Source organism: Pteropus medius, unplaced genomic scaffold, assembly GCF_902729225.1.
Source record: "Pteropus medius unplaced genomic scaffold, Ma_sr-lr_union100, whole genome shotgun sequence".
Classification (NCBI taxonomy): Eukaryota; Metazoa; Chordata; class Mammalia; order Chiroptera; family Pteropodidae; genus Pteropus; species Pteropus medius.
Window position 1 is genome coordinate 74681 of NW_024346822.1, and position 20840 is coordinate 95520.

The window sequence follows — 20840 nt, forward strand, 5'->3', positions numbered from 1 at the left end:
CCAGGTGCTGTAGGCATAAATCATCATCATCATCATCATCATCATCATCATCATCATCATAAAAGTCATTGAGAAATGGCAGGGATTTTCTCTCCCCCCCCCTTTTTTTTTAAAGCTGCTATCAAATCAAGAGTGTTATTCAGTGGCATCAGAGAATTAAGGATATTGGTAAATGTAGCATTAAATTCTGGCTACAGAATAAGTTTCTCATAAAAAAGCTAAACTTCTATCCATTCATAGTCTATTTTTGTGTCATTAGACAAAGAAATGTACTAAAATATGGCCCATCACAAGTCAGGAAGCTATACTGCGTTATCATCTGTGGCAACACATTGAGATGTGCTTAATGGAAAAACACTTGGATGCATTTAATGTTTACTCACATTAGGAACCATATAGAACTGTGTTGTCTAATATTGTCTGTGGTTATTTAAATTTAAATTAATTGCAATTAAATAAAATTAAACATTTAGCTTCTTGGTCAAAAATAAATAAATAAATTGACCTCTACCCATGATTGATTTTGTAACATCATGCACTGTTCACTTGGAACAAAATTGTTTGACTAATGCAGATCTTCCAAATGTTGTTACATTTCATTTTACAGTATCTAGCAAATCACTTTCATTAAGAGCACCACTGATCTCATTAGAAAAGTCTAAGTATTGACACTTGGTGGCTGATGCAAATTTTCAAAAATTTGAATTTTTGCTTGAAAGCTCTAACTTTGTCATTGGCAACAAATACTCTCGGCTATTTGTCTGGCAGTGACAGGCACATTTAGTTCATTTTTGATGAAATGTTTGCCAAATATATAGGTCTGAATAATTAGTTAATGTGTCATTTCATCTTTCAAATAAAAACAGTTCTCTATTTTTAAAAATGAAGCTAGTTTAGCTTGCAACTCAAACAACCGCAAAAGTGCTTTTCCTCAAGACAAACATTGTATACCCATGTGCAGCAGAAATGTTTTTAATGTACTTCCCATCTCATAACAGAATATTTAAGAAAGTATATCCAAGAGTGGAGACTTAATAAATTAATTTTTCCTGCTTTATAAAGGACATTAGTAAATGCAAACCATTTTGTAGGTCTTTTTCCAACAGGTAGGGTACGGTGTTGAATACAATGACTACTAATATAGTGCGGTGCCACTGCCTTGGTGCTAAAGCATCAGCAGTTTTACTCACCAATGCAAAAACCAACACAGTGAAAAATCAAATAACATCTTAGAGTTTTTATGCAAGTAATTTTGACCACCATATGCCATACTTTTTTTGAAAACTGGTGCTTAAATAAGTCATATTTATGATGGAGTCATCCAATTTTAGAGAGTCAAAAAACATAATGACATAGGTTTTAACAAGAAATTTCAAAACTGAGAATACAATTACTAGAATAGGTTTTTAATGTGAGTTCAGTGCTGTTGAATTTTGAAAGTAAATTAATTCATTAATATCGATTCTGAGACCAATCTATAGATTATCTACTCCAAAGCACATTTTTTCAGAATCAGGTTCATGTCCACGAGACATGAATTTATCAGGAGTGTTATTTAGAATCTTTTAATACATTTAAAAAAAAAAGATTAAAAGAAGCAATATATTTGTTACAAAAAACTTCTTAAAAGCACCCAGTTTGTATGTAGCAATCAGATTTTTCTCCTGATAGAGTAAGAGTTTCCTTCTCTGACATAAACTAGAACAGAAAGGATATGAAAGTAAAACTCTACAGGAAATACAGAAATTATTATTATTTTAAAATATTAAAAACTAAGTGCAGTATAGTACTTATGGGTAAAATAATAATATGTGGGGTATTTTAAAGCAAAACCCAAACAATAAATGAAAAACAAGGAGAAAGAAAAGATAAAACAAGAACATCAAATATTGATAATTTTGGAAGCTGCAGTGTTCATCATGCTATTTTAATTTCTGTTTCAAATTTTCCATAAAAATAAGTTTTAAAAAATTATGTAGGCTTATAAGGAAGTATTTGGTACTTTGGAAAGCAAAAATAAAATTCCTGGTACATGTTCTTTCACTAGACAAACAGTGAAAGAGCATATACTCTGTAACAGGCATTGTACTAGAGATGGTATCAGGAAATATAAAGATTTATGAAACATGTCTTTCACACTCAAGGGGCTCAGAAGGTCTCTGCCCATACATGTAATCAATTCCCTAAAAAGGGAATATTGCATCTGCCATGACCATTCTAAGGGATACTTTTATTATTGCAAAACACAACTTGAATCAATTGTATTATAAATCATTATAATGCAATTTTAAGAAGAAAAAAAGAAAAAATGGCATGACAACAAAATACAAAGAGGAAACATAAAAATAAGAAATGTGACTCTCTTTGGTTTTCCTCTATAAAAGGAAACGAACAAGAGATGTGAGCAAATATGGGCATGACCATATCACTTTTCCACCACAACTCATCATCTTATTTCACGTCAGGACAGGAACTATCATGTCATCTCCTTTGAGTCAGCTCTTGTACTACTCATATAGGCAAAAATAGCTGAGCAGTACATTCATTTCCCACAGTGAATATTAAATACATTAAGTATTCTATAATTCTCCAAATGACAGAAGATATTTACAATGCCATTCTTTAACATTAATTTCCAGGGCTACTATGTCTCTTCACCACCACTCCTTCCCGAAATTAAGCCCACCATAAAAAATAAATCCACGAGTTAAACTCATAACATTCTTCAGTTACTTAAGGGGTCTAATTATAACACTGATAAATAAAAAATAAAAGTGTGAATCAAAAAATCACACTTTTACTTTAATTATTAGCTTCTAGCTTATTGCCACATACTCCAAACAAATTGTCAATTTTTCCCTATTCAAACTTCAGATAAAATGTGTGGGAGCTCTCAAAGCTCATTCAATGAAGGTCTTTAAAAGCTGGGTGAGCATTAAACGATTTATTTATTTATTTATTTATTTATTTATTTATTTATTTATTTATGCCTACAGCACCCGGTATTTCTAGGTGGTCTCCCATCCAAGTACTAACTAGGCCTGACCCTGCTTAGCTTCCAAAATCAGACGAGATCGGGTGTGTTCAGGGTGGCGTGGCCGTAGACTAAATGATTTTAAATTGTTCTACTGTTTTAATCACTAGGGCAGTGATTTATTTGTCTGATTTGTTCACCAATCTATCTCAAGCATCTAGAAGAGTGCCTGTCACACAGTAGACACTGAATAAGTATCTGTTAAAAGCATATAAGATAATGACATTGCATCCTAAAGGAATTAAACGCACTGCTGTTTGCTACAGTTGTTTATTACACAATCAAGAGCAAACTTTTAGCTTTTTTAATACAAATCAAATAAATAAACATAAAAAGCATCTACTCTTATCCCACTGGGTAACTCTATAAAACAGGATGATTCCTGAGAGCTAATATGGCCAAACAATAGATAGGTTACATCTTTCTAGTAGCACTGAATCCATGATTATATTTGGCAATTGAAATGCTTTTTAAAAATTCTCCACTTTTAGAAAATAAAGACGTTTTAGAGGGAAGAAATGGAGTGGAAAGTATAAAGAACTTTGAATTTTATTCAGTTTTACCTCAAACATGCCACACATAAAAAGAAAGAAAAATCTCCCTTAGCTGTCAAGATATCACTGCTTTACTTTTCTGAATTTTAGGACTTTTTCTGACTTCGTAAGGAATAACCACCTTCAAAAGAAAGAGCCACTTTAGCATTTCCTGCCTGCCTGCCTGCCTGCCCTAGTTCAAGATTAACCTTGTCATTTCTTAGGAAGACATATAAAACCCCTTTAATGTCTAATTCAGATAAAGTGGTAACATGAAGCCATAGTTTATAAGATGCTGGTTTCTACTTGTTATCATCACTTCAAAGTGTTAAATACATTCATGAAAAGGTTCAAATATGTTTGCATGTGAAATATTTTCTGACTTCCATTGTTATTGTGAAGCCATGTTCCCAGAAAAAATTGTTGCCTCATTGTCTAATAAAACGTCCTTAAATTTGCCAATATTCACTTCAAGAACCACCAAATACTCTGTGTCAGTCTAATTCTTCCATGTAATTCTTGCAAACACACATATACACTTTTAAAATACAACACTAATTTCATTTCATTGAGAATTTGTTGTAAACAATCTGCTTAAAGGTATAGCTGAAAAATCCAAATTTGTGTGTGTATACAAGTAAACAGCCACCAACTTTAGACAGTTTAGGGTTCCTTAGCCAGGTATAATTCAACAATTACACTGTTTTCTATTTCTACCCATTCTTCTCTGGTTATGTTAATTTCCTGGGTTAAGTTTCCATTAAGATTTTATTAGCTTAATTTAAAAAAATTAAATCTCCAGAGAGAGTTTAATTCAACAACAATGGTTGCTATTTTCTACACATAATGATTATTGTTAAGGTTGGCCTAACACAAAATCCTGAACACAATATAGATTTATTCTTAAGATTGGCTGCAAAAATACCATGGTCTCATTATGCTCCTACTATTCAAGTGTATGGGAGATGCCCTTGGATTTTATTTTATTTTATTTATTTTTTATTTTATTTTATTTTATTTTATTTTATTTTATTTTATTTTATTTTATTTTATTTTATTTTATTTTAGTTTAGTTTAGTTTAGTTTAGTTTAGTTTAGTTTAAGATGCTCAATTGCATTTCTTTGTATTTCTTTGAGGATGGAGTTGAATCCATAAACATAATGCTATGCTGGTTCAGATTTTTAGAGACTGAATTGTAACTGACCAGTGTTTCTTGCTCAGTATTTTATTTGGCATTCTGTTACCTGGTACAGTAACATTCCAAGATTCCCCAGTGGATGCCTGAAACAGTGGATAGTATCAAACCCAATATATATTAATTAGAGTTTTTGTTCCTATACACACGCATAACTATGATAAAGTTTAATTTATAAATTAGACACAGTAAGAGATGGACAACAATTACCAATAATTAAATAGAGCAATTATAACAATGTACTATAATAAAAGTTATGTTAATGTGGTCTTTCTCTCTTAAAATATCTTACTGTACTATACTCATTCTTCTTGTGATTATGGGAGATAACACAGTGCCTACGTGGTGAGATGATATGATGCCTATGTAATGAGATGAAGTGAGGTGAATGACACTGGCATTATGACATAGCATTAGGCTACTTACTATATGAGTTACTTGAATACAAGCACTGTGATACTGTGATAGTAGATCTGATAATTTAAACAGCTACTAAGTGACTAATGGGCAGGGTGCATATACAGAATGGATATGCTGGACAAAGAGATGATTCATGTCCGAGGAGGGATGGAATGAGATTTCATAACACTACTCAGAATGGTGCACAATTTAAAACTTATGAATTGTTTATTTATGGAATTTTCCATTTAATATTTTCAGACTGTGATTGACTGCAGGTGACTGAAACTGTGTAAAGTGAAACTTCGGAATATGAAACTGCAGATAAGGGGGGACAACAGATAATAAAGTCTCATTATAATTAATTTAGCTACAAATCAAATGGCTTTTGTGGCTGTCACTTGCTAAAAATCATATTGCTAGCAAAAAGTCATCCGTACAAGAGTAATTTCTTCCCTCTCCCAGTTTATCCCTCTCCCTGGTACTCTGTTATCTCAGAAACAGGCTAAAGCTACTATCAGGGTTCTTTTGATTGGGTACACTGCCCTAAGCTCACCGGCTCCAAGAATTCTTTGCTTTAGAGAATGAGCTTTTAAAAGTCTCTCATTAGACCAAATAAATATAAAAAATACAGGTAACTTGTAGGTAAAGAAAAAAATTGGGATATCTGTTTATGATGAGTACTATTATGTTGCTTTATTCCTAAATTTAACTTTTTTTCTTTAGTCACAGGATACATGGCTGTACACTTGCTGTAACTGTGACTATTACCTAAACAAAGTTAGGAGTAGGTGGAGAAGATTCAAGTCACTGATATTTATGGTAGTAAATTTCACTGTAATGATTATAATGAAACTATGAACCATGTGTTATAACTTAGGGAAGTTTTCATCATCGAGAAGCAATTCTGCTAACTATATTTAAGGTAGTATAACTGGGCTGTGATTTACAAATTCCTGATTTCTAAGTCTAACCACTTAATACTATATGCATAATGTTATAGGCCACCAGTGACATGTTTCATTAAAGCAATAAAAGCCATTTTAGAATATAAACAGGATGGGAAAGAGAGCCAGAGGGATTTTTGGTGCCTTCACCCTGAATTATTAAATAGAAAGAAGGAAGGGTGGGGAAAGCAAGACAGAAATGAAAGCATGATCTCATTCACTTTTCCCTGACGCAAAAGCAACAAGGTGACATTTTCTCTTCAGCTCTTCAGTCCTAATCAGTTTAACAGTTCCTTTGCTGTTCTACACCTAATGGTAAGTTTACAAGAGTTATTTTGAAATTAAGAGCTTCTCTAGATTCTTTTTCTAATTTTAAAGAAATTATCTTGCATAATCAAAGAATGCACAAAAGTTTTCATTAAAAAAACCTTTGATTTACTCTTTATGAATAACAAATACATCCCAAACTCCAATACCCTAAATACAAATGCTAATGGTATACTATATTTTGCCATTTAGGGAAATACATTTGTTTGAGACAACGGAAGAGGTAAACCATACTTTCTTTAAGTCAGAACAATAGGTTTAAGAGTCTTGCAAATAGAAATCTAATGGGTAGCCTTAAAAATTTCTAGAAGTAACCATTCAAAAAATTTTAAATTCAAATTAGATCAAAGAAAAACTAGAGAAACGTGGCAGAATGAGAGATGTCTCCAGATCTTTAAACAACAATAAGGTGAACATCTAAAACTTAACAAAGAAAACGCACCAAAACTGTACACCAGCAAGTCTGAGCATGTGATCTGTGCATAAGAGCTACCACAGGTCAGAACCCCAGGTGTCCAGCGGTGGACTGGGAGAAATAAAGGAGCTGCCTCTTGCAGCCTCCAGAGCACTCTGCAGGAGGAGGGAGAGGACAGAAGGTGCGGCAACTTCCCTGAACAGCCCTGCCTGAGAGTGCTGTGAGTTCCACGCACCCGGAGGCAGGGCCCAGTCATCCTGGCAGAAAGCAGAGAAGCGGGACTAAACGGCAGAAACAACAGTGATTTTTTTCAGGCCCTGGTTGCAAAACTGAGGCTGAACCGCAGCTCCCAACTCCCAACCCAGAGGGACCCTCTTCTCCACACCCTCTGAGACCAATCACTGTGGAGCCCCAAGGGAATCTGACAAAACGGTGCTGAGACTGTTGCTGACAGTGATGCACTGAGGGTAGTGAGCATGATTAAATATCTATCAGAAAATAAAAAAAAAGCAATGTGAAGGCTTTATATAAAGCAGGGATCTAAGAGGCTTAGACACCATCTATTGGAAACCAAAAGAAAAGCACCTTCTTTGCAACAGGCTAAAGAGAGACCTTTATATAATAAATCTTCTTTCTGGAACAACAGCAGAATACACTTCCATTAATGCCCAGGTGGAGAAATAGTCCATTAAACACCACGAACAACCAAGATGAAAAGGCATCTCAGAAAGAAAGTGAAAAATCTCCAGAAAAAAAGCTTACAGACATAGAAATATGTGATATAAATGACAGAGAATTCAGGATGATACTTCTGAAAAAACTCGGTGAGTTCTGAAAAAAGTCATATTAACAATTTCAGGAATTTAAAAAACAACTAGATGAGCAGAGCAAGGAGATGGAAATCCTCAAAAAGAACAGAATAGATCTTCTGGAGATAAAAAAACACACTGCAAGAGTTGAAAAATGAAATAGCAAGCTTGGGAAATAGAGTCGACCAAATGGAGGAAAGGATCAGTGATATTGAAGACAGAAATCTAGAAATAAATCAGAAAGAAGAAGAGAGAAACTGAAGAATGAAAAGTAATGAAAGAGAAATTCAAGAACTAGCTGCTACCATTAGGAGAGGAAACATAAGAATAATGAGCATTATAGAAGGCGAGGAAAAGGAGCAGGGACTAGAAAGCATTTTCAGATAAATAGTGGACGAGAATTTCCCAAATCTAAGGAATGAGTTGTGGCTTGGAATTCAAGAAGTCAACAGAACACCCAATTATCTCAATTCAAAAAGGCCTTCACCAAGGTACACTGTATTAAAATTATTAAAAATCAACAACAAAGAAAATATTCTCAGGGTAGCCAGGAAAAAGAAGATGGTAACCTAAAAGGAAAACTCATTAGATTATCATTGGACATCTAAGCACAAACCTTACAACCAGAAAAAAGTGGAATCAAATATTCAAACAATTAAATGAAATGAACTAACAGCCAAGAATAATGTATCCAGCTAAGCTCTCCTTTAGATATGAGAGAAAAGTAAAACCCTTTCCAGACATACAAAAATTGAGGGAATTCTCCACTATGAGGCTTGCATTACAGGGGATACTGAAAGGGGCCAGCACAACTAAAACAAAATGACAAAAAATATCTAATTAGAAGTAAGGCATCTAGCAGGCAGATGGAAGCAGAAGAGTGCAACCCTTACTAAGAACAGGGCATTATAAACTTAAACAATAAAAAGAGATTTGCTATAGCAAGATAGTAATGAAAGTTCCACACACATAGGGACGAATTGAGACAATGACTAAAAAGGGGAGGATTCAAAGATTCAATTTCACGATGGAGAATGGAGATAAAGCACGAGCAGAAGAAAATGGATGAATATATATATAACTATCCTTTACATATTCATAATGGTAACCTCACACCAAAGATTCAGAAGTGAAGTATAGAATATAAAACAAGAGGAACCAGAGGCAAAACTCACAAAAGCCAACCAAAATAAAGAAAACAGAAACACAAGGACAAGGAAACATCGGGCTACCAGAAAGCTAAAGAGAAAATGGCTATAAGAAGATCTTATATTTCAATAATCAATCAAACTCTCCAATAAAAAGGCACAGAGTTGCAGAATGGATTAAAAACCAAAACCGAACTATATGCTATCTCCAAGAGACACATCTCAGCTCCAAAGACAAATACAGACTAAGAGTGAAAGAGTGAAAAATGATATTTCAAGCAATGGCATTCAGAGAAAAGTGGGAGTAGCAGTACTAATATCAGACGAAATAGACTTCAAAATAAAAAAGGAAAAGAAAAATGCTGAGGGACACTTCATAATGATACAGGGAATCATGCACCAAGAGGACATAACACTTATTAATATCTGTGCTCCCAATCAGGGAGCCCTGAAATATGTAAAGCTATTAGTAACAGAACTGAAGGGAGAAACTATCGTAGAAGGAGATCTAAATACCCCACTGTCAGATATGGACAGATTATCCAAACAGAAAATCCATCAGGAAATCACATCCTTAAATGACACATTAGAACAACTGGACATAATTGACATTTACAGAGCCTTCCATACCGAAGCAGCTACTTATACATTCTCAAGAATCGACCACATACTGGGACACAGAGATAGCCTCAACAAATATAAGAGGGTCGAAATCATATCAACCATATTCTCTGATCATAATTCTTTGAAAGTAGAGATGAACTGAAATAAGTAATGAGGAAGAACCGCAAATACATAGGGATTAAACAACATGCTACTGAAGAATAACTGGGTCACAGAAGAAATAAAAAGAGAGATCAAGAGATACATAGAAACAAAAGATAATGATAGGACAACATATCAAAACTTTTGGGACACATCAAAAGCAGTCATAAGATGAAAGTTGATATCATTACAGGCCTATCTCCAAAAACAAGAATGAGCCAAAAAAGAACCTAACACTTCTTAAAAAAACTAAAAAAGGAAGAACAAATGATGCCTCAAGTCAGCAGAAGGAAAGAAATCATCAAAATTAGAGCAGGAATAAATGAAATTGAAAACAAAACAAAACGAAACAAAAAAAAACAATAGAAAAAATAAAAACAAGAAGCTGGTTCTTTGAGAAGGTTAATAAAATTGACAACCCCTTGGCTAGACTCACTAAAGAAAACAGAGAATGGACACAAACAAAATCAGGGATGAAAGAGGGGAAATTATGACTGACATCGCAAAAATACAAAGGATCATGCAAGAATACTATAAAAAAGTATATATTAACAAATTTAATAACTTAGAAAATGGATCAGTACTTAGAAAAATATAATCTTCCTAGATGGAATCAAGAAGATCTGGAAAATCTAAATAGACCGATCAGCAGTATGGAAAATGAAACAATCATCAAAAACCTACCAAAAATTAAATGTCCAGGACCAGATGGCTTCACCACTGAATTCTACCAAATGTTCAAAGAAGATTTAATACCTATTCTTCTCAAACTCTTTCAAAAAATCGAAGAGGAGGCAATACTTCCCAACTCATTTTATGAGGCCAATATTACTCCGATACCAAAACCTGGAAAAGATAACAGGAAAAAAATAAAAGTACAGACTAATATCTCTCATGAACACAGATGCAAAAATCCTAAATAAGATACTATAGAACTGAATACAGCAACGTATTAAAAAGATTATACAACACGATCAAGTGGGCTTCATCACAGGGGCACAGAGATGGTTCAACATACACAAACTGATTTATGTGATACACTGCATAAACAAATTAAAAAATAAGAATCATATGATCATATCAATAGATGCAGAAAAAGCCTTCGACAAGATACAGCATCCATTCATGATCAAAATACTTAAGTAAATCAGTATAGAAGGAAAGTACCTTAACATAATAAAGGCCACATATGAAAAACCCTCAGCCAACATTATACTTCATGGTGAAAAACTAAAAACCTTCCCTCTAAGATCAGAAACAAGGCAAGGCTGTCGACTATCGCCACTCTTATTCAATACAACATTGGAGTTCTAGTGAGTGCAGTCAGGCAAGACATAAAGGCATCCAAATAGGAAATGAAGATGTCAAACTGTCACTCTGTGCAGATGACATGATTCTCTATATAGAAAATCCTAAAGACTCCGCAAGAACCCTCCTAGAAACAATAAGCAAATAGAGTAAAGTCTCTGGATACAAAATCGACATTCAAAAATCCATAGCGTTCCTATATTCTAATAATGAAGTGTCAGAAAAAGAAGTAGAAAAAATAATTCTTTTTGAAATTGCAACAAAAAGAATAAAATGCCTAGGAATAATAAGTCCAATGAAACATGTGAATGACCTATGTAATGAAAACTACAAGACCCTATTAAAAGAAATCGAGGGTGATACAAAGAAATGGAAAGATATTCTGTGTTCTTGGGTTGGAAGAATCAACATATCCGAAATGACCTTTACTTAAAGGATTATACAGATTTAATGAAATACTCATCAAAATATCTGCTTTTTTTAACGACATAGAACAAAAAATCATCAGATCTGTATGGAAGCACAAAAGACCCTGAATTGCCAAAGCCATCCTGAGTAAAAAAAAACGAAGCCGGAGGTATCACTCTACCCAACTTCAAATTATACTACAAAGCGACAGTAATCAAAACGGCATGGTATTGGCAGCAAAACAGATACACAGACCAGTGGAACAGAATCAGGAGTCCAGAAGTAAACCCATATTTATGTGGGCAAATAATTTTTGACAAAGAAACCAAAAACATACAGTGGAGAAAGGAAAGCTTCTTCAATAAGTGGTGCTGGGAAAACTGGAAAGCCACCTGCAAAAGAATGAAACTAGATTGTTGTCTATCACCACACACCAAATTTAATTTGAAATGGATTAAGGACCTGAATATAAGACTTAAACCATTAAAATGCATAGAAGGAAACATAGGAACTAAATTCAAGGACCTTGGAATTAACAAGGAATTTATGAATTTGACATCAAAAGCAAGGGAAGTAAAAGTAAAAATAAATGAATGGCCTCCAATAAGGGCCTAATATCACAAATATCAAAAGAACTCATACAACTCAATAACAACAAACAATCCAAAAATGGGTGGAAGACCTGAATAGTCACTTCTCCCTAGAGGACATACAAATGGCCAACAAATATTTGAAAAGATGCTCAACATCATTAGCTATTAGGGAAATGCAAATCAAAACCACAATGAGATACCATCTCACACCTGTTAGAACAGCTATAATCAACAGGACAAGTAATAACAAATGTTGGAGAGAATGCGAAGAAAAGGAACCCTCATACACTGCTGGTGGGAATGCAAATTGGTATAGCCACTATAGAAAACAGTATGGAGATTCCTCATAAAACTAAGAAGTGATCTACCTTAGCATCCATCAATCCTTCTACTGGGCATTTACCCCAAAGGCTTGAAAACCCATATCCGAAAAGATATTTGCACACTGATGTTCATAGCAGCATTATTTATGGTGGCCAGGACATGGAAGCAACCAAAATGTCCTACGATAGATGACTGGATAAAAAAGCTGTGTTACATATACACAATGGAATATTACTCAGCCATAAGAAGAGATGAAATTCTGCCATGTGCGACAACATGGATGGACCTCGAGTTAATCATGCTAAGCGGAGTAAATCAGATAGAAAAAGTTGAAAATCACTTGATATCACTTATATGTGGGATATAAACCTAAAAGCAAGAAATGAACAGGACAAACAAAGAAAGAATCATGGATATGGACTATACACTAGTGGTTACCAGAGGGTATGGGGTAGGAGAGCACGGGTGAGGTAGATGGGGTAAAGATGGTCATATATATTGAGGAAAGGAGAGGGTGAAGTGGGTAAAGGGGATCAATTATACGGTAGATGAACGAAATTGGACTTTGGGTGGGAAACACTCAATAGAATGTGCAGATGTCAAATTATAATGCACACCTGAGAATTCTATAATTGTATTAACCAATGTTACCCCAATAAACTTAATTTTTAAAAAGTTAAAAATATAAAAAATAAAAATAAAACTAGATTTTCTCTATAAAAAAAAACAACAGATCAATGATTTAGAACTTGAAAGTTATATACCTAAATCAAGAACGTGTCATTCTTTAGTAGGAGGAGCTTCAATATTCTCAATTTAAAAAAAAAGACATCCAAGTTATTTCTGAAGAAAAATGACCAGTTAATAGTTAATGATTTAAAAGTCATCAAGGTAGGCACCACTTTAGAAAGTAAGACCTAGCATGAGACTATAGAAGAAATTAAATTGTCTTCCTTAATGGAATTACCATTTCAACTTATTTAATATTACACATACAATCTCAAAATTCTAATTTATTAGTACAATTCCCATCAACATCCTGGTATAGTTTTCTGTAGTCATAGACCTGTTAATTCTAAAAAAATTCATGTGGCGAAAAACAGATCCTAGAACAGGTAAAATATATTGAAAAATAAAGTAGGTGGAATCACTCTGCCTATTGTTAAGTCATACACTGTAGCTACAGCAATCAAGACAGTGTGGTATTGGTGGAGCAATAGATCCAGAACAGTGGAACAGACCAGAGAACCCAGAAACAGACCTACACAAATATGCTCAACTGTTTTTTGACAAGGATGCAAAACCACATCAGTGGAGAAATGGTGATGGAACAAGTAGACAACTGCAAGATAAAAAAAATAAATAAATAACAACTTTGACCTAAACCTCATATGTTTACACAAAAATGAACTCAAAAATGGGTCACGAACTTAAATTGTGAAACATAACACTATAAAACTTTAGGAAAAAAATTTGAGAAATTCTTCAGGAACCAGGTTTGGTGATGCAGTCTTAGACATGACACCAAAAAGACAATCCATAAAAGGAAATACACATAAATACACATAAATTTGGCCTCGTCAAAATGAATACTTTTGTTCTGTGAAAGACTTTGTTTAGAGGATGAAAAAACAAACTACAGACTAGGAGAAAATGGTCATATACCACATAGCTGACAAAGGATTTTTATCTAGAATATATAAAGACCTCTCAAAACTCAACATTAAAAAAAAACAATCCAATTAGAAATTAGGCAAAAGAAATGAACAGACATTTCACCAAAGAGGATATACAGATGGACAATAAAAACATGAAAAGATGTTCAACATCATTAAGCACTGGGAAATTCAAAATGAAACCACAATGAAATATCACTGCATACCTATCAAAATGACTAAAAGAAAAAACAATGATAATTTCAAATGCTGACAAGGACATGCAAAAACTGGACCACTCATACATTGCTGGTGGGAGATTAAATGGTACAGTCACTGTGGAAAAACATTTTGGCAGTTTCTTATAAAACTAAACATGCAACTCTCATATAATCCAGCAATTGCACACTTTGGACATTAATCCCAAAGAAATGAAAACTTACATTCACAAAAAAACCTGTATACAAATGTTTACAGCAGCAGCAGCTTTACTTGTTTTTTAAAAATAATTTAAAATGATGTACAACTACTTTATTAGTGATTCAACATTACAATTATTAAATGTTTCTCTACATTCAAGTTCACCTTTGAGCAGATGTTTATTTAGTGCTTGCCAAATTTCACACACTAACACACACTTATTTTCTTTTCTTAATATTTTTTAATTAAAATTTTTGAGGTCACATTGGTTAATAAAATCAAATAAGTTTCAAGTGTACAATTCAACAATACATCATATGTATATTCTATTTGTGTGTTCACCATCCAAAGTTAAATTTCCTTCCACCACCAAATATTTGACCCCAATCCCTCCTCCTTCCCTGCTTCCCTCTGGTAACCACTAATCCATTGTCATGTCCATGAGTCTTTGTTCATTTGTCCTGCTCATTTTTTGCTTTCAATTTTAAATCCCACATATGAGTGATATCATGTGGTTTTCAACTTTTTCTGCATGACATATTTTGCTTAGCATGATCATCTCAAGATCTATGTTGTCACAAATGTCAGTATTTCATTTTTTCTTTGGGCTGAGTAATGTTCCATTGTATATATGTACCACCTCTTCTTTATCCAATCATCTATTGCTAGAATTTCAGTTGTTTCCATGTCTTAGCCATCATGAATAATGCTGCTATGAACATCAGGGTGAATATATCTTTGCAGACAAATATCTTCAAGTTTTTTGGGTAAATACCCAGAAGAGGGATTGCTGGGTCATATGGTAATTCTATTCTTAATTTTTTGAGGAACCTCCATACTAATTTCCATTGTGGCTGCAAAGTAAAAAGTTTAATGAAAGAATCTAATTTGGAATTAAATACAGAATATAGTACAATTAAATTAATAGGGAAAAGGGAAGAAAATCTACTTGCATTATTTCCATATTGTTTTAAACATTATTCTTGCTAATCTTTCCAAAACATTATTGACATAACTAACATGATATCCTTAGCAAATACAGTCAATTCGTGACTCCACTAAAGTGGGTAAAAGATATTTCTTTCTGTTCAATACCAAAATAAAAAGTTGATATAAAGGAAAATTTCAGGGCTAAAACCCATCAATGCATAACAATTTATGTAACTGTTATTAGAATTATATTTTACTTGTTCAAGTGACACTTCTCCCTAGATGCTCACATGGCACACTCCTTGATCTCCTTCATGTCTTGCCTTAAATATCTTCCTGTCAGTAAAGCTTTTTGTGACCACACGATTTCTTCAATTCTGTTTTAATTTTCTCCATAATACATAACATCGAATATACTATTGAATCATTGTTTTATTTTCTATCTTCCCTTAGTAAGATGTAAACTTCACAAAGGTGGTAATTTTTGTTTGTTTCATTCATAGGTATAATCCCCAGTGCTTGGAATAGTACCTGACCTATAGAAGGCACTCAGTAAATATTTGAATAAGTGAAGTGAATAAATGAATGGTGGAATTTTTTTCTTGGTAAGAATACAAATACTGGCTCTTTGAGACTGACAAAATCCAGTTTAGAAGAGATCAAGAGTGATAAACCCTATAATGTATACCCAATATACTGTATTGAAATTATAGTTTTCAAAATCTTTTGGATGCATTACAATATAGGAAACTCTTGAAGAGCAGTAATTAGGACTGCAGTTTTGTTAGCATAAGGAGTACTTTGGATTAAACATATGACCTAGAAAAATAATTTACCATTGGAGAGCTATTGCTAATGAATTTCCATTAACTATGTAAGAGGTGGAAGCTGTAATTCACTTACAGGTGAAGTGAATTTCAGAGTTCATGTCAACTTTAGAAACATGGCATCTGCCACTTTGTAAACATCAGTGCAAACTGATTCAGAGAGGAAGAGGCATTCCTATTAAACAAAGTCAGACCTTGGGTGTAGTGTTTAAATTTATGCTGAGAAGAGTGATGGATTAGGTATCAGGAGACCCCGTCCTCCATCACTGTCCTTGACCATTGTCAGCTGAGGCAAATCAAAATTATTTAGACCTCTGTTGCCTCATTTCTCAAAAATTAGTGGCTCGATTAGACTCTGAGTTCTTCAAATGATGACATTTTTTTTTTATCTTAGTGATACCAGTGCCTGGTATTCTGTTGATAAATTAATACAGGCCTATTAAATGAATTAATTATATAAAAAATTCCAAATCAGTCTCCCAGAAATTGTATCTTTTCTTGACGGAATACAACCCTCCTCTCTCAGGGAAGATTCTCCTTTCCTAATGGGCCTGCGAGGTACTAACTGCTCATAAAAGCAAGGAGACTGAGGCCAAGAATTTCTCTGTGTGTTAAATTCAGAAGATAATGGCAGAGTTGGGTTCTAGGTATTATTAGCTATTTTGACCTAATGCCATGCAGATGAATCTGGGGTCAAGGGTGCTTGAAAGAAAAGCTCTGATCTGAAACTGAAGGTGATTCATTTTATCATCCTTTGATAATTCCTCATTCTCATACTCACCCCTAAAAACTTAAAAGGTAAAGACTTCTTCAAACTTGATGCCACACTTCCTAAGTATAAAACACCAAGCTTTTCTGAAAATGTCAAGTGTTAAATGTACTCAGTATAATTTTGGATGGACACACAAGAAACTAGGGCTAATGTTCACCTCCTAGGAAGGAAAGTGAGGGTTTGGGGTCAGTGGCAGGAGACTCATTTTTTCTTTATGTTCCTTTATGACTTTTGAATTTTGTTCTGTGAATATATTTCATATTCGAAAAGTAAATTTAAAAAATAAATATATTAGATGTGGTAAATAATGCTTTATATTGACTGAAACTATTATATTTCAAAGCATTTAATTTATCATTTACTTCTGCAATCCTTAATACTGCTTACCTTTGCTCCTTAGAGTAGGTGTTCAATAGATGTATTTAAACAAGGAAGTCTGTAAATATCTATACAATGTTTTACAAAAGGTGATTTTACAACTTTAAAAGGCTTTCTATTATTCAAGTAAAAATACTACTAAGGACAAAGGTACTGGGAACAAGTTGATGATAATAAGGTAGTAAGCACCAGGAAACAAGAAAAATTACCTATACTTTGATGTAAAAATCAATATCGCTCAGAGTCAATCAAAACAAGGATTTACATTAACAGCAGAGTAGTGATAAATGAAATGTTATCTTGTCAGTACCACCTCTAACTCATTAGCTGACCTCTATTTAGACATTTAATATTAACATGTCCCATTAGTCATAATAGCCAAAATGTGAAAATAACCCAAAAGTCCATGAATGGATGAATAAACAAACATGGTATATACATACAATGGAATATTATTCAGCCATAAAAGGAATAAAGTTATTGATACTATATAAAGTATTCACATACTATAATATAAATAAATCTTGAAAACATTATGGTAAGTGAAAGAAGCCAGACACAAAAGATCATTATGTTCCATTCATATGAAAAGTCCAGAATTAGTAAATCTATAGTAAATTAGTGGTTGCTTAAGGTTGAGGAGGTGGGGGACTGGAGAGAGTGGTAGCTCAAGAGTATGGAGTTTCTTTCTGAGGTGATGATAATGTTTTAACATTGACTGTGGTGATGGTATCACATATCTGTGAATATACTAAATCCACTGAATTAGACATTTTACATGTGTAGTATGGAATGTGGATTATATTTCAATAAAACTACTTTAGAATGCGAAAAAATATTAATATGCTCCAATTTCCCCTTTGCCTCTAAAGTCAAGTATTTTTCCTAATGCAGGTGAGATCCATGACATTCACTCATGATAATTCTTTTAAAACTAAATGAGAAAGAAAACCAAGGAAGCCATTTGCTTAGTCTTCTTATAGGTTTGCATCATTATGTGTTGTATTCAACGTGATTCATAAGTTACTTATTTGCCGATTAAGATTTCACAATTTAATCTTTATCGAATGAATATTATTCATCCATAAAAAGGAATGAAGTGTATTATTCAGCAAGGACAATTCGTGGTCATTTATTTTTCACTCTTTCAAATGTATATATGGAGACTTGCTGTCTGTGTCAAGCACACTGTGAAAGAACTAGGAGAATGGAGCCTCCACTGGGGGTTAATTTTCCTTTCTCCTCAGAAGTAAGGTTCTTTCTACGGTACATGGCAGAAATTTAGTACTACTGTCTTTGAAGTAAACCATATAGAACAGCAAATATAGTACATCTAGGCATAGTATATCCATTTGATTCTCTCCCACCAAAATGAAATAATGATCGGATTTGGAATCTTGGGTTTCCCTACTCATTTTAAAGCCTGACAATCAAGAAGTTCAAGGCAGAAAATTAAGGTATCAGCAATACCTGTAGTTACTTGCTATTACTCTTGCGTCAGGTAAAACTTAACAGACTACTGTACTATAGAAAGTATGAGAGCTGCATGTACAAGTAGCAGTGAATCAATGGTTTTAGGGCTTCTGCATACATGGATATTTCCACAGCTGCAGAACCAACTACTGCAGAAGTACATGCTGAGCACAACATCTACAATTTAGTAAAGCTGGAAAGAATTTTATTTTTGTAAAAACTAAATGGGGTGTGGCTCATTTTCTTGCCAAAGGGTTGTTTTATTCCAAGACACTGGTGTCTGCTGACCTTCATTTATAGGCTGAGCAATGTTCTATTTAAGTAAAATTAACTCATAGTGAGCACTTTTTTTAGGATGCAATAATTATTGCAAAGAAATAACAATGTTTAAACTTGATTTGTTCTTAATTTAGATTTGATTATACTGGGTTATAAATGAATGTCTTTATTTGCATAATGTTTAAATTTGGAAATTATTTTATGTTGAGAAAAAAGGCCATATTTAAATTCATTTTCTACATGTGAGAATATTTTTAGATTTCATGAAATCCAATATTACTTTTGTGTTTTTTTCTTTTACTAGACTGCAGGAGTATCCTATTCATCTTTGTAGCTCTAGCACCTAACAGTTTTCATTAAACTTTTTTTTTAGTTGAATGAATGATGAAACCATTCCACAAATAGACTAATTATGGTATTGTCCATGTTACTGTCCTCGGCTAACTATTATTCCATCTGTAGTTTGTACTATCTCAATATATACTTGAGAACTTTGGGCACATTTTAGTTTTCCTGAGTTTTACATCTACTTATAAATGGTCTGTAGGCCTTTCTTTACATTATACTTTCATATTTCAAGGTACTTGACTTGACAACTCAACATTCTCTTTGGCTTTTTAGAAATCTTCTGTCATTAGGGAAGTTTTCCCCCTTCCACTAGCACTTATATTCTAGTTGTTTTTTTTTTTTCCAGAGGGCCAACTAATACTGAAACATTTTGACTTAGGTTACAATACCAAATATATGGGTTGACTTATATTTTTAAATATGTAAATATATCAACATTATTTTTTTGTTATCTATACTTAATGATAGTTTTTTTATTATTATTATAAGACAAAATATAAAAGTTTAGTTATTGGTAAACACTTGCAAAAATGATTCAACTGTAGCTTTAAACTAGAGACCCACGAACTACTCGAAATATGTGTTGACTGTGTCAATGTCCTTGATTGTTCCCTGGTTTTTCCTTTCGAAAACTTCTACTAGAAGAAATAATGGACATCATAAATTTAAGATGAATATGTTTTGGACTCACCCAGTTCTAAAGGCTACATGCCATCTTGGAAAGATATTGATTTAATTTATAACCTTCTGCCTTCCCCAGCATTTTAAGTTTTCATTAATTTATTTCTTCTATTCTCGTATTTTCTAAGGTAAAACTTTCTAACATTCATATTTCTACTATTCTACTATCATAGAAACACTGAAGAACTTGAAGCATTTTTTCCTCCCCGCAAAATCAGGCATCAGCATTATCAATTACCTTACAGCCTGATCTAAGCTGTATTTGTTAGTAGCCTGATCTAAGCTGTATTTGTTAGTAGCAATGAGTTTATAATGGTGTCTATAATGTATTAAGAGTCATGTTTCCAATTTTCCTTTGAGGGCCAGTTCTTTAGACTGTTGGATGGCATATCCTCACAAAACAGTAAATTAAATGCTAAACAGGTTTCTTAGCTAAGCCAACCTGGAACTTTGTTAAATTCCTCCACATTCACAACGAAAAATAATCGAAAACAATATTTTCACAATGCCATTAAATAAAAAGCAAAAATAAACTATCTTATTTATTATGAGTGGTGATGCTTAAGGAAAAAAAGGTTTGAATTATAAGAAAATGAAGACGTAGAAAGATATAGACCTGAGAAAGATCATCTAAGGCAACATTAACTGACTTGTAAATGGGAGCATTTATTAAGTACCTACTATATGCTAGTTTCTTTATAAATGTTCTCTTTTAATTCTAAGACCAACACTGCAAATAAGAGGTATTATCACTGATTTTTTAAAAAAAAATTTTTGCGGTAACATTGGTTAACAAAATCCAATAAGTTTCAGCTGTACACTTTGACAGTAAGGCACATATATGTTTACACCACGTGTTCATCTCCTATAG

The 20840-nt window shown here is 33.3% G+C and overlaps 1 protein-coding gene and 1 pseudogene across 2 annotated transcripts in view; both read right to left on the reverse strand.

The window, feature by feature from the left end:
- The window catches only part of PLS3 (plastin 3), a 91931-nt gene that overhangs the window by 63272 nt on the left and 7819 nt on the right, over positions 1 to 20840 (reverse strand). The gene's annotated exons all lie outside the window — the stretch shown is intronic.
- Positions 2988 to 3106, reverse strand: LOC120613996 (uncharacterized; annotated as a pseudogene).